This window comes from Manis pentadactyla, chromosome 5, assembly GCF_030020395.1.
Source record: "Manis pentadactyla isolate mManPen7 chromosome 5, mManPen7.hap1, whole genome shotgun sequence".
NCBI classification, from domain to species: Eukaryota; Metazoa; Chordata; class Mammalia; order Pholidota; family Manidae; genus Manis; species Manis pentadactyla.
Window position 1 is genome coordinate 95,291,666 of NC_080023.1, and position 9,188 is coordinate 95,300,853.

Sequence of the window (9,188 nt, forward strand, 5' to 3'; positions counted from 1 at the left end):
ACGGGGAGTAAGCTGAGGGGGTGGCTGGAAATAAGGTTAAGAGGCAGTAGGCAGGAATGAAGGATGGCTTACATAGACATTGAAAGGCCTCAGCTCTTACTCTGAGTGAAATGGAAGACACAAGAGGTCTTTGAACACTGGCTAGCTGCTCTGCAGCAAGCTGACTGTGAGGAGCAATGGTGGAAGAATGCAGACCAGTTAGAGACTTTTGCTATTAGGCAAATGAGAGATGATGGTGGCTTGGACTAGAGACATTACAGCGGATGTACAGAAGTAGCTGGACTCTATATGAAGGTAGCGCCAAAAGGATATGCTGCTAGATCAAATGTGGGTCCTAAGAGCAAGCAAGGAATTAAGATATCTGTGAGGTTTTTGTCCTGAGTATCTGAAAGATGGGTAAAGTTCTATCAGAGCAGTTGACTTCACTGGGGAAGATAAAAAGGAGCTCAATTTGGCACAAGGTAAGTTTGAAAGTCCCAATTATCCTGGTAGAGGTGGAGACAGTTGACAGTAGTAGTTTGAACTTAATAGGGGAGATTGGGGATGGAGATATACATATGGGGATATGTATCAGAATATAGATGCCATTGAAAGCCATGGAACTGTATGAGATCAACAACATAGTGAGTGTACATAGAGAAGAAAAGGAGCTCCAGTACGGAACTCTTTGCTATTTCAAAGTTTTGAGGTCTGGAAGATGAGGAAGAACCAGTAAAGGAAACTGAGGAGAAGCAACCCCTTAAGTAAGAAGATGATCAAGAGAGAATGGCTTCCAGAAGCCAAGGGAAGACATTTTCTGGAAGAAAGGAGGGATTCTTAAAAAAATAATGTTTGGAGGTCAAGCCAAGTAATGACTGAGAATTGATGATTAGATTTAGTAACACAAGGGTCATTGGGAACCTTGTCAGGAGAAAGTTTGGTGGACTAGGTGGAGGAAAGCCTGAATAGTGGGTTCAATGCACAATGTGAGGGGAGGAGCTAGAGATATTGAAACTTTGTAGATCTTGCTGAAAAGAGGTGTGGAGAATTGGAACTTAGCTGGGGGCCAGAGGAGGGAGGGAGGGAGGGAGGGAGGGAGGAGGTGTCTGTGGTAGTTTGTTTTTTAAAGGTAGGGGTATGTTTGTAAGGAAAGCCAGAGAGCTGGAAGAAAGGGGAAATTGATACATAAGAGAGGGAACAATTAGTTTCTTTCTCTCTCTCTTTTTAAACATATGCCAATTTATCACTACTGTGTTTTCACCACCCAAACTTATGATCTTGGTCTCTCCTTCTTGCCTCTGTCTAAAGCCAGAAGAAATACATTGACTACTTTGACAACCTAAAGTGAACTCCAGGAATGTCACCAACAGCATGACCTTTGTGACCAAATCCAGCAACCAGAACTTCAATAAAATTCAAGCAACCATCACTGGGCACAAAGGCTGTGATTTATTATTTATTGATTTATTTTTGCTGTTCTTGATCAACTGGACCCTGACACACTTCCTGATGGCAGGATTTGGCTGTCTGGCTTCAACCCCTACTTTTTCTCAGCACTATTCCCTTTGTATGCGAAGCACCTCCAGAAGGGTTGACCTTCAGGGCTGCACCCAAATGGACCTTCTCCTACTGTGCATGGTGCCACTTCTGATCTCGTCGGTGGCTCTGGAGCTTCCTGGCAGTATGAAGACCTCAACACTTGCCCATCCTGCCAGTGCCAGCCTGAGCAAAAGAGAAACAATTAATTTCTTGAGGGTCATCGTCTTACCTATAAAAGCCATAATTCCCACCTTAGTGGGGCAGCTGAGCCAATGAGGGGAGATAGCAATCAGGTCTTGGAAGGGGGTGTGCCCTCAGTCCATGGCAGCTCTAGCTGTATCCCTGAGAAACAGTGATGCAGACAAGGCTGCCCCTGTGGGAACTCCTGCTGCAGGTTCTCCGTTGACTGGGGTCTGCAAAACTTGGTCCTGTCTTTTACGTTTTTCACTGGGCAACTGCTGAGTGAGGGTGGGGCTGCCACTACCTCGCAGGCACGGGAAGATGCCTTCTCTTAGCTAAGGTGGGAAGGGGGATGTTGGATCACCGAGGAGCGGGAAGCGCCCAAATGGTAAAAGACACATTGCTTCAGGCACTTCATTCACTAGCCCACATCTGACAGTGGGTTGAAGTGGCGGTGGCATTTCACACGGCGTTCACTCCATCAATTACTCCCTTATCGATAGGGAGTGGTTGGCAGAACAAAGAATGCGGAGGCTAGTGGTGGGTGCCCATTACAGCGCGAAGGGGGAGGATGAGTACGGAAGGAAATGTGTGTAAGGTATGAATGGAACCCGCCGAGTGAGCGTGGCGAGGGCCCGGGGGGAGCTGGCGGTGCCCGGCGGCCGGGCCTCCCGCGGGAGTCTGCCGGGGGTGCGGGAGCGCCGCAGGAGCCTCCTTATCCCCACCCACCTCGCGAACGCCGACAGGCAGTGGTGCATATAGACATATTTCTGGGAGCTGTCCATGAGCTCATCGCTCTCCGGGCGACAGCAGCAGCAGCGAAGGCAGCAGCCTCCTTCCTCCGGGCGCCGCTAGAAGAGTCCCGCCGCTGGCGCACTCGGACAGCGCGGGGCGCGGCGCTGCTAACGGGCGACCGCCGGCCCAGCCCCTCGGCCTCGCGCACCCCCGACCCCAGCCCGCCATGACCCCGACTCTCGCCGCCGCGAGGTAGGTGGGCGCGGGAAGGGGCGCGGGGCTGCGGCCAGAACTCGGCGCGAGCGCGCAGAGCCGCAACCGCCCAGTGCGCTCCGCGGCGCCGGCACCCGGGCGGGGCCGCGGGCGCGGCGGCTGCGGAGGCTCCCGCCCCTGTGGGGCCGCGCGCCGCCGGCCCGGCGCTGAGGAGTCGCCGCGGACGCGGGAGACCCAGGAGACCCGGGCGTGACAGGAGGAAGAAACCCGGAGCCGCAGGAAGATGGCTTCTCCCACCTCCCCGGCCCCGGAGGGCGGGGCCTCCACCCCGCCGAACCCGCCGCGGATTCGTCAGGTGGGTGCCCAGAGTGCGGGGAGGGGCGCCTCTCCCCATTGTCCTCGCCTCCCGCAAGGACAGGGCCCTCGCCCCAGTGCAGAGGCTGACCCGGGAGTGGGACTGACACAGGCTCGCTTGGCCGCAGCGCCTGGCCCAGGACCATTCTCTAAATTTCTCAGGCTGACTTCGCACACAGACACACACATACACACCCCCCTGGAAAAACGTCTTACAAAAACAGACGTGCAACCTCTGCACAAACAACCCCCCCCACACACAAACTCATTCCCCCCACCTAGCACGGAGGCACACGCCCAGCTGTCACATGACCCACTGCAGCGCTACACCATTAGAAGACACCTATGGTGCCATAGGAAGGGAGCCGCACCCCAACCCAGACCCCCCGAGGACCTTGAAAGGGACTGCTGGAAACTTCACTTCCCATCCATATGAGAGAAGGAATCTTGTCTAGAGGTTACTTGCCAGTTCTCAACTTTGAGACAGATCCCTGTATTAGACATGTAGTACTAGAAAGCGTGTGTTCCTGCTCTCTGCATGTCTGCACACATGCAGACCGCTTTGCCCGACACTGCAAGAGCGACCGTGGGGTGGGGAGGATGCACATTTCTTTGGCCGTTTGAATAAGCCCTGTTTTCTGTTTGTATGGTAATATTACAACAAGGGAGTACCCCATCAGGTTGTGATCTGTGATTTGGTATCTGAAAGAGTTTTTTTTGTTTTTTTCATTTTCTGCTACCATTGCCAGGAGCTACAGCCCTAGCACTTGTAGGTTATCGCAGTAGTAATGCAAGTGTCAGCTTGCTGTGTTCAGGGGAGTGTATGGGTGTGAGAATAGAACCCGTTGGCAACGTCTTTACCAAGGAGAATTAGATTCCCATTGAGAAAGTGGATAAATTTGGTTGATGGAGACTATCTGAGTAGGAAGATAATGCCCAACAGTATGGTCTTTTAGGGCAATGTGGAAATTTTGAACACCAGAGGCTTCAGGATCTATGAAAACATGACAGTAAAATTTGGTTAACACTTAAGGTATTTGCCACATTTGAATTATATGTAGAAGTAGTAGTATTTTAGTGACAACCTTTGCTTATGTGCATTTTTATGCAATGACAAAATTTATGTGTACTTTTTTTTTTCTTAAATGCACTCTGTGTCCCAAAGAAATTGTTAGGGTTTTAAGTCCTTATAGGATCCAGGACTCTAATTTTATGACAGTGCTTTTTTAATTGTACTCGGACCTTTTTTTTTCCTTGAAGAGTTGTTGTGGCAGGCATCATTAAATCTATATTGGGGATAGTTATGCATTTAAGAATAAAAATGAAATTATAGCTATTCGCAGTGTAAGAGAAATCACATCCTCTGCAAAGATAATTTTAATATCTATTTGGCTAAATATTGATGTATATATGTATGTATATTTATATAAGCATTGAAGTAAAATATGTTAATTTAAGTAGAATGTATGCACTCATTAAAATCTCTGAAATATCATTCTATATTCAGAATACTTCTTTTGATTTAAAACAGTATTGTGAAATTAGTTACTAGAAAAAATTTGCATGAAAGGTCATCGTTATTTTATGGAGTAGATACTCAGGACGTCATAATTACAAACTGTGTAAATGACATACTGTTGCAGCATTCAAATAATTGGTGTCCTCTGTTCAGACTTTCATTTATATGACCTTACAGAAGCACTCTTTTAGGATTGGTGCATTAATTTGCATAGGATGTAGAAATAGGTTGCTGGAATCATTAGTCATACCAGTCTACCTGATTCATCCAGCCAGGTGGGACAGAAGAACTGACAGCCTCAGCCTGCAGCATCACCATTTGCCTGCAAGTGATTTTGGACAAATTAGAAATTTAAAAAATAGAAGGGATAACAGTGTTTTCCTGGGAAGCAGTGAAATATTTCAGGGCCCAGTCCCAGTATATTTTAACTGTGTCACTGTTTTCCACACATGTTTCTCCTTGTTCTTTAATAATTCTTTTTCAAATCAATTCTGAATTGAGTCAGAATTGAATGAAAATGTGAATTGCTTTCCTTTTTCTAAACCATGGTAGAGAGAAAAAGTAGAATTTCACACAAGTTGAAAAGAGTGATTTTAATTAAAGACATCACATAGATTTTAGCAACAGATAAATATATTAGTCATAATTTTAATTATGTAATAGAAATTTAGAAATAAAAATATTTTTAAAAAGGCTTTGGTGACTATAAATATAACTGGTAAATTAGTATGATCAACTGCTACTTTCAAAGAAAATACGTTATGAGAAGCTTCAGTTATTCAACTAACATTTATTTATGCAGCAAAAAGTAATGTTTTATGCCCTAAAGAAAAGAAATGAAGAGGACAAAATCTTATTAATTAGCAGGTATAGGTATTCTTAATGAAGACAAAAATTAAAGTATTTGAAATTTGAATTGCTTATAGAGTACTTTCCACATTATTTTAAATATTAATTTCTCAGCTTTTTGATCATTCCTCTAATAATGAGCCGAAATAATACTTAAATTTACAGATACCTAAAAAGTCATTGTATTAATTCATGTTTGCATACATTTGATATATTTCCATTGTCTTTTAGTTATTTAGCATTATTAGAATTTCATATCAGAAACTACATACATTATTTTACAACTTGATCTTTTGGGCAAAGATTTTTTATTTTAAGCTTTGGAAAATACTGGGATGGCATGAAACAGCTAAAATGGTCCAGTACCTTCACATAGTGCACTTAAAAAGTCTAGGTTTCCAGAAATGAGAGGGTCAAGGAAAAATGACCTTCAACTTCATTTTGTTATGTTAAGGGAGAGAAAAATTTATCGATATACTATGTGTTCTTACTGTCCTAAGATAAAGTTTTTGTTTTTCCTCTTCTAAGAAAAGGATTATCTTTATTTTATATACAAGATAACTGTGGTACAGATGTTTCACCTACTTTTTTAAACACCTAAGTCAAATTAGTTACCAAACTAGAAAGACAAATTTCCTGGACTTCATCCCAGTTTTGTTCTTCATTCATTTTCTGACTTTGTAAAAGAAAATATTAAGAAATGGTAGCTTTGCACCTAAGTTTTAAAATAGTTTTTTTACATATATTATCTACATCAAGAGACCCATATAATTCCTATGGCCATTTCCAGAGAATTTAAGTCACTTAATTAAATGAGTAATGAGAACTTGAAGTTAAGACGTTTGCCAGCATTTTTCTGGGCCTTAACTTCTTTCTGTTAAGCTCTGATGGGAGTTCTCAAAGCATGGATTGCTCTCACAACTGGAGAACTGTAAGACATCTTTTACAATTGATACCAGTAAAATTTCATGTCTTTTTCTCATTTCATGATAAATCTTTCCCTGAGATCTGTGAGTATTGGTGTCATTGCTTTTATAGCAGGCAGGAAACTAGTGTTCTTTTTTTGCTGTAGAAACTTAAGAGACCTCTCATATAGTGATAATGAAATGTTTACAGTGAGCCAGGCATGATGCCAAACTAGGTACAGTTTTCACAACAGCCCTATGAAGGAGATGTTATGCCTATTTTCCAATGAGAAGTGTGGGTTTAGAGAAACAAAGCTACATACTCAAGGTCATAGCTAGTAAGCTATAACTCAGGGATTTAAAACTTGGTCTTAATGATGCCTTATTTCACAATCACTATTATTTATTCTCTTCTTGTAGTTTTCAGACATTGTGACTATTGAGGGAGCTTCTTTTAGCCCCCTTTGCTACTTGGAGCTATCTATAACCATTTTCATGGAATTCTCCTTTAGGTTACTTTGAAATTAATTATAGGATCTACAACAGAGTTAAAATTATTTTCATTACTCCAATTCATCAAATAAAATAAATTGAATTCATTTTCACTTCCATATTTATCCAGCATCATGGTTGCTGAGAGGAGAGACTAAAGCTTTCATTTAGTTTCTGCTTCCCCTGACATCTCTTCAATTTGTCCTGCTGTTTCCATGAGATCCTGAGAAATGTAATTCTAAGAATGAGTTGGGTTAATGAAGAGTCTTCTGGAGCAGGCATAAATATATAAATCAATAATAGGCTTACATTTTCAAGTTTTTCAGTATCTTCTAATGTTAATTGCATTCTTTGTTTTGCTTGTCAAGGTAAGTTATATTTTTAATTTTCATGTTATGAAAGTATTTGAGTTATGGAAGAGGATAATTTCCTTTAGACAGTGAAGGGATGGGGAAAAAGGCAATAAATGAATATAGCAATGCATTCACTGATGTGATTGGTTTAGATTTAAAGTAAAAAATTAGATTAAAAAATGTATACAGTTTAATGGGTTTTGATAAATACTTAAGAGTCGTGCATCCACCACCACAGTCTAGGTGAAAAATAGTTCCACTTCTCTGAGGCGTCCCCATAAGGCTCATTCCCTTATGAAACACATTCTTTCACCTTCAGACCCTGGCAACTGCTGAGTTTCCTACATTTTTGCCTTTTTTTTCAGAATGCCATATAAATGGAATAATCCACAATACAGCTTTTTGAAATAGACTTTTTTTCATTCAGCATAATGCCTTTAATATCCATCCATTTCTCTAATTACTAATGGTCCTGCACACTTTTCATGAGCTTATTTGTCATCTTTACATTTTCTTTGTTGAAGTATTCAAACATTCTGCCCATCTTTCAAAGTGGGTTGTTGTTTTCTTACTGTTGAGTTTAGGGAAGTATTTATATATTCTGGATGCAAGTTCTTTGTTAGAAAGGTGATTTGAAAATATTTTCTCCTAGCCTATTTCTTATCTTTCATTCTCTTTGTAGTGTTTTTCCTAGAGCAAAGATTTTTAACTTTGAATGCAGCTATCACTTTTTTTCTTCCATGGTTTGTGCCTCCATTTGATCTAAGAACTCTTTCCTTAATCCAAACTCACAAAGATTTTCTCCCACGTTTGCTTTTAAAAGTAGTATAGTTGTAACATTTTCCATTTAAGTTAAACCTGTCATCCATTTTGAGTTGATTTTTGTGATATATAGATCAAGGTTCTTTTTGTTTTTTTTTTTTTGGCATATGGATATCTGGTTGTTCTAGCACCATTTGTTGAAACTTTATCTATCATATGTACTTTGTTTATTAAAATGCCCTTGCATCATTGTAGAAAATGTATTGACATATTGGTAGGAATTGATTTCTGGACTTAACACCTCTCGATTAAAAACTGTGATGTTAAGATTAAAAAAAAAGTATGTATCATGTAATTTTTAGAAAATCTTATGATACTAATATGCTTATTGGCTCTGTTTCTTAAAATGTTATTTACATAGTTTCCAATCTAAACATCATATGAAAGTACAAGGCAAATCCTCATGTCTGGTAGGGACGCTGTTTGTAAAAGTGAGATGCATTCAATAAAATTATATCAAGAAAACAAATGGAAAAAAGGCAAGATAATACGTCACACTGTGTACCCTACTTGATGAACACAGAGAATTTATGGAGGCTTTAAGAAAACAGTTTCTAAATCAGCTATGTTGAACATGGACAATGAGATGAGAAATAAATAGGGACGTCAAGCTTCATTCACTACATCTTTTGGAGAAGATTATCACTTCATGTTTTTATAAAGAGTTATTTTATGGGTAGATGGTATATTGGGCTAATTATCTGTTTCTAGTTACACATACAGACTTGAGTTCAATAGTCTGTAAACAGCTTTTATTGCTAGGATATATAAAGTTTCAGTTATTTATTGCTGCATAACAAACCACTGCAAACAGTGGTTTCAAAGAACAATAATTATGTGTTTTGCTCATTAATCTGTGATTTGAGCAGAGCTTGTTGAGGTCATTGGGAAGCAGCTGGGGTCACTGAAAGGCTGTAGGTGACCTTATGGCTGGGGCAGAATCATCTGAGATTTGTTCACTTGCATACGGTGTCTAATGATGGCTGGTGGTGTTGGCTGGACCTATGGTGAGCCCTCTCCATTTGTATACTTGTCTTCCTCATAGCGTGGTGACTGGATTCAAAGAGTAAGAGTCCCAAGAAATCATGCAGAAGAAAATGATGTCTCTATGACCTAGCCTTGGAAATCACCTATGGTCACTTTTGCCCTACTCTGTTGGTCAAGGCAGTCACGGGTTCACCCAGATTCAAGGGGAGAGACAGTGAACCCGCAACTGTGTGGGAAGGCTGAGCATCAGTACTACATTGT

The 9,188-nt window shown here is 41.3% G+C and overlaps 1 pseudogene; it reads right to left on the minus strand.

Moving 5' to 3' along the window:
- Window positions 1-1,249: 1,249 nt before the first annotated feature.
- LOC118930101 (40S ribosomal protein S23-like) lies at window positions 1,250-1,686 on the minus strand (annotated as a pseudogene).
- Between the last annotated feature and the right edge of the window lie 7,502 nt (window positions 1,687-9,188).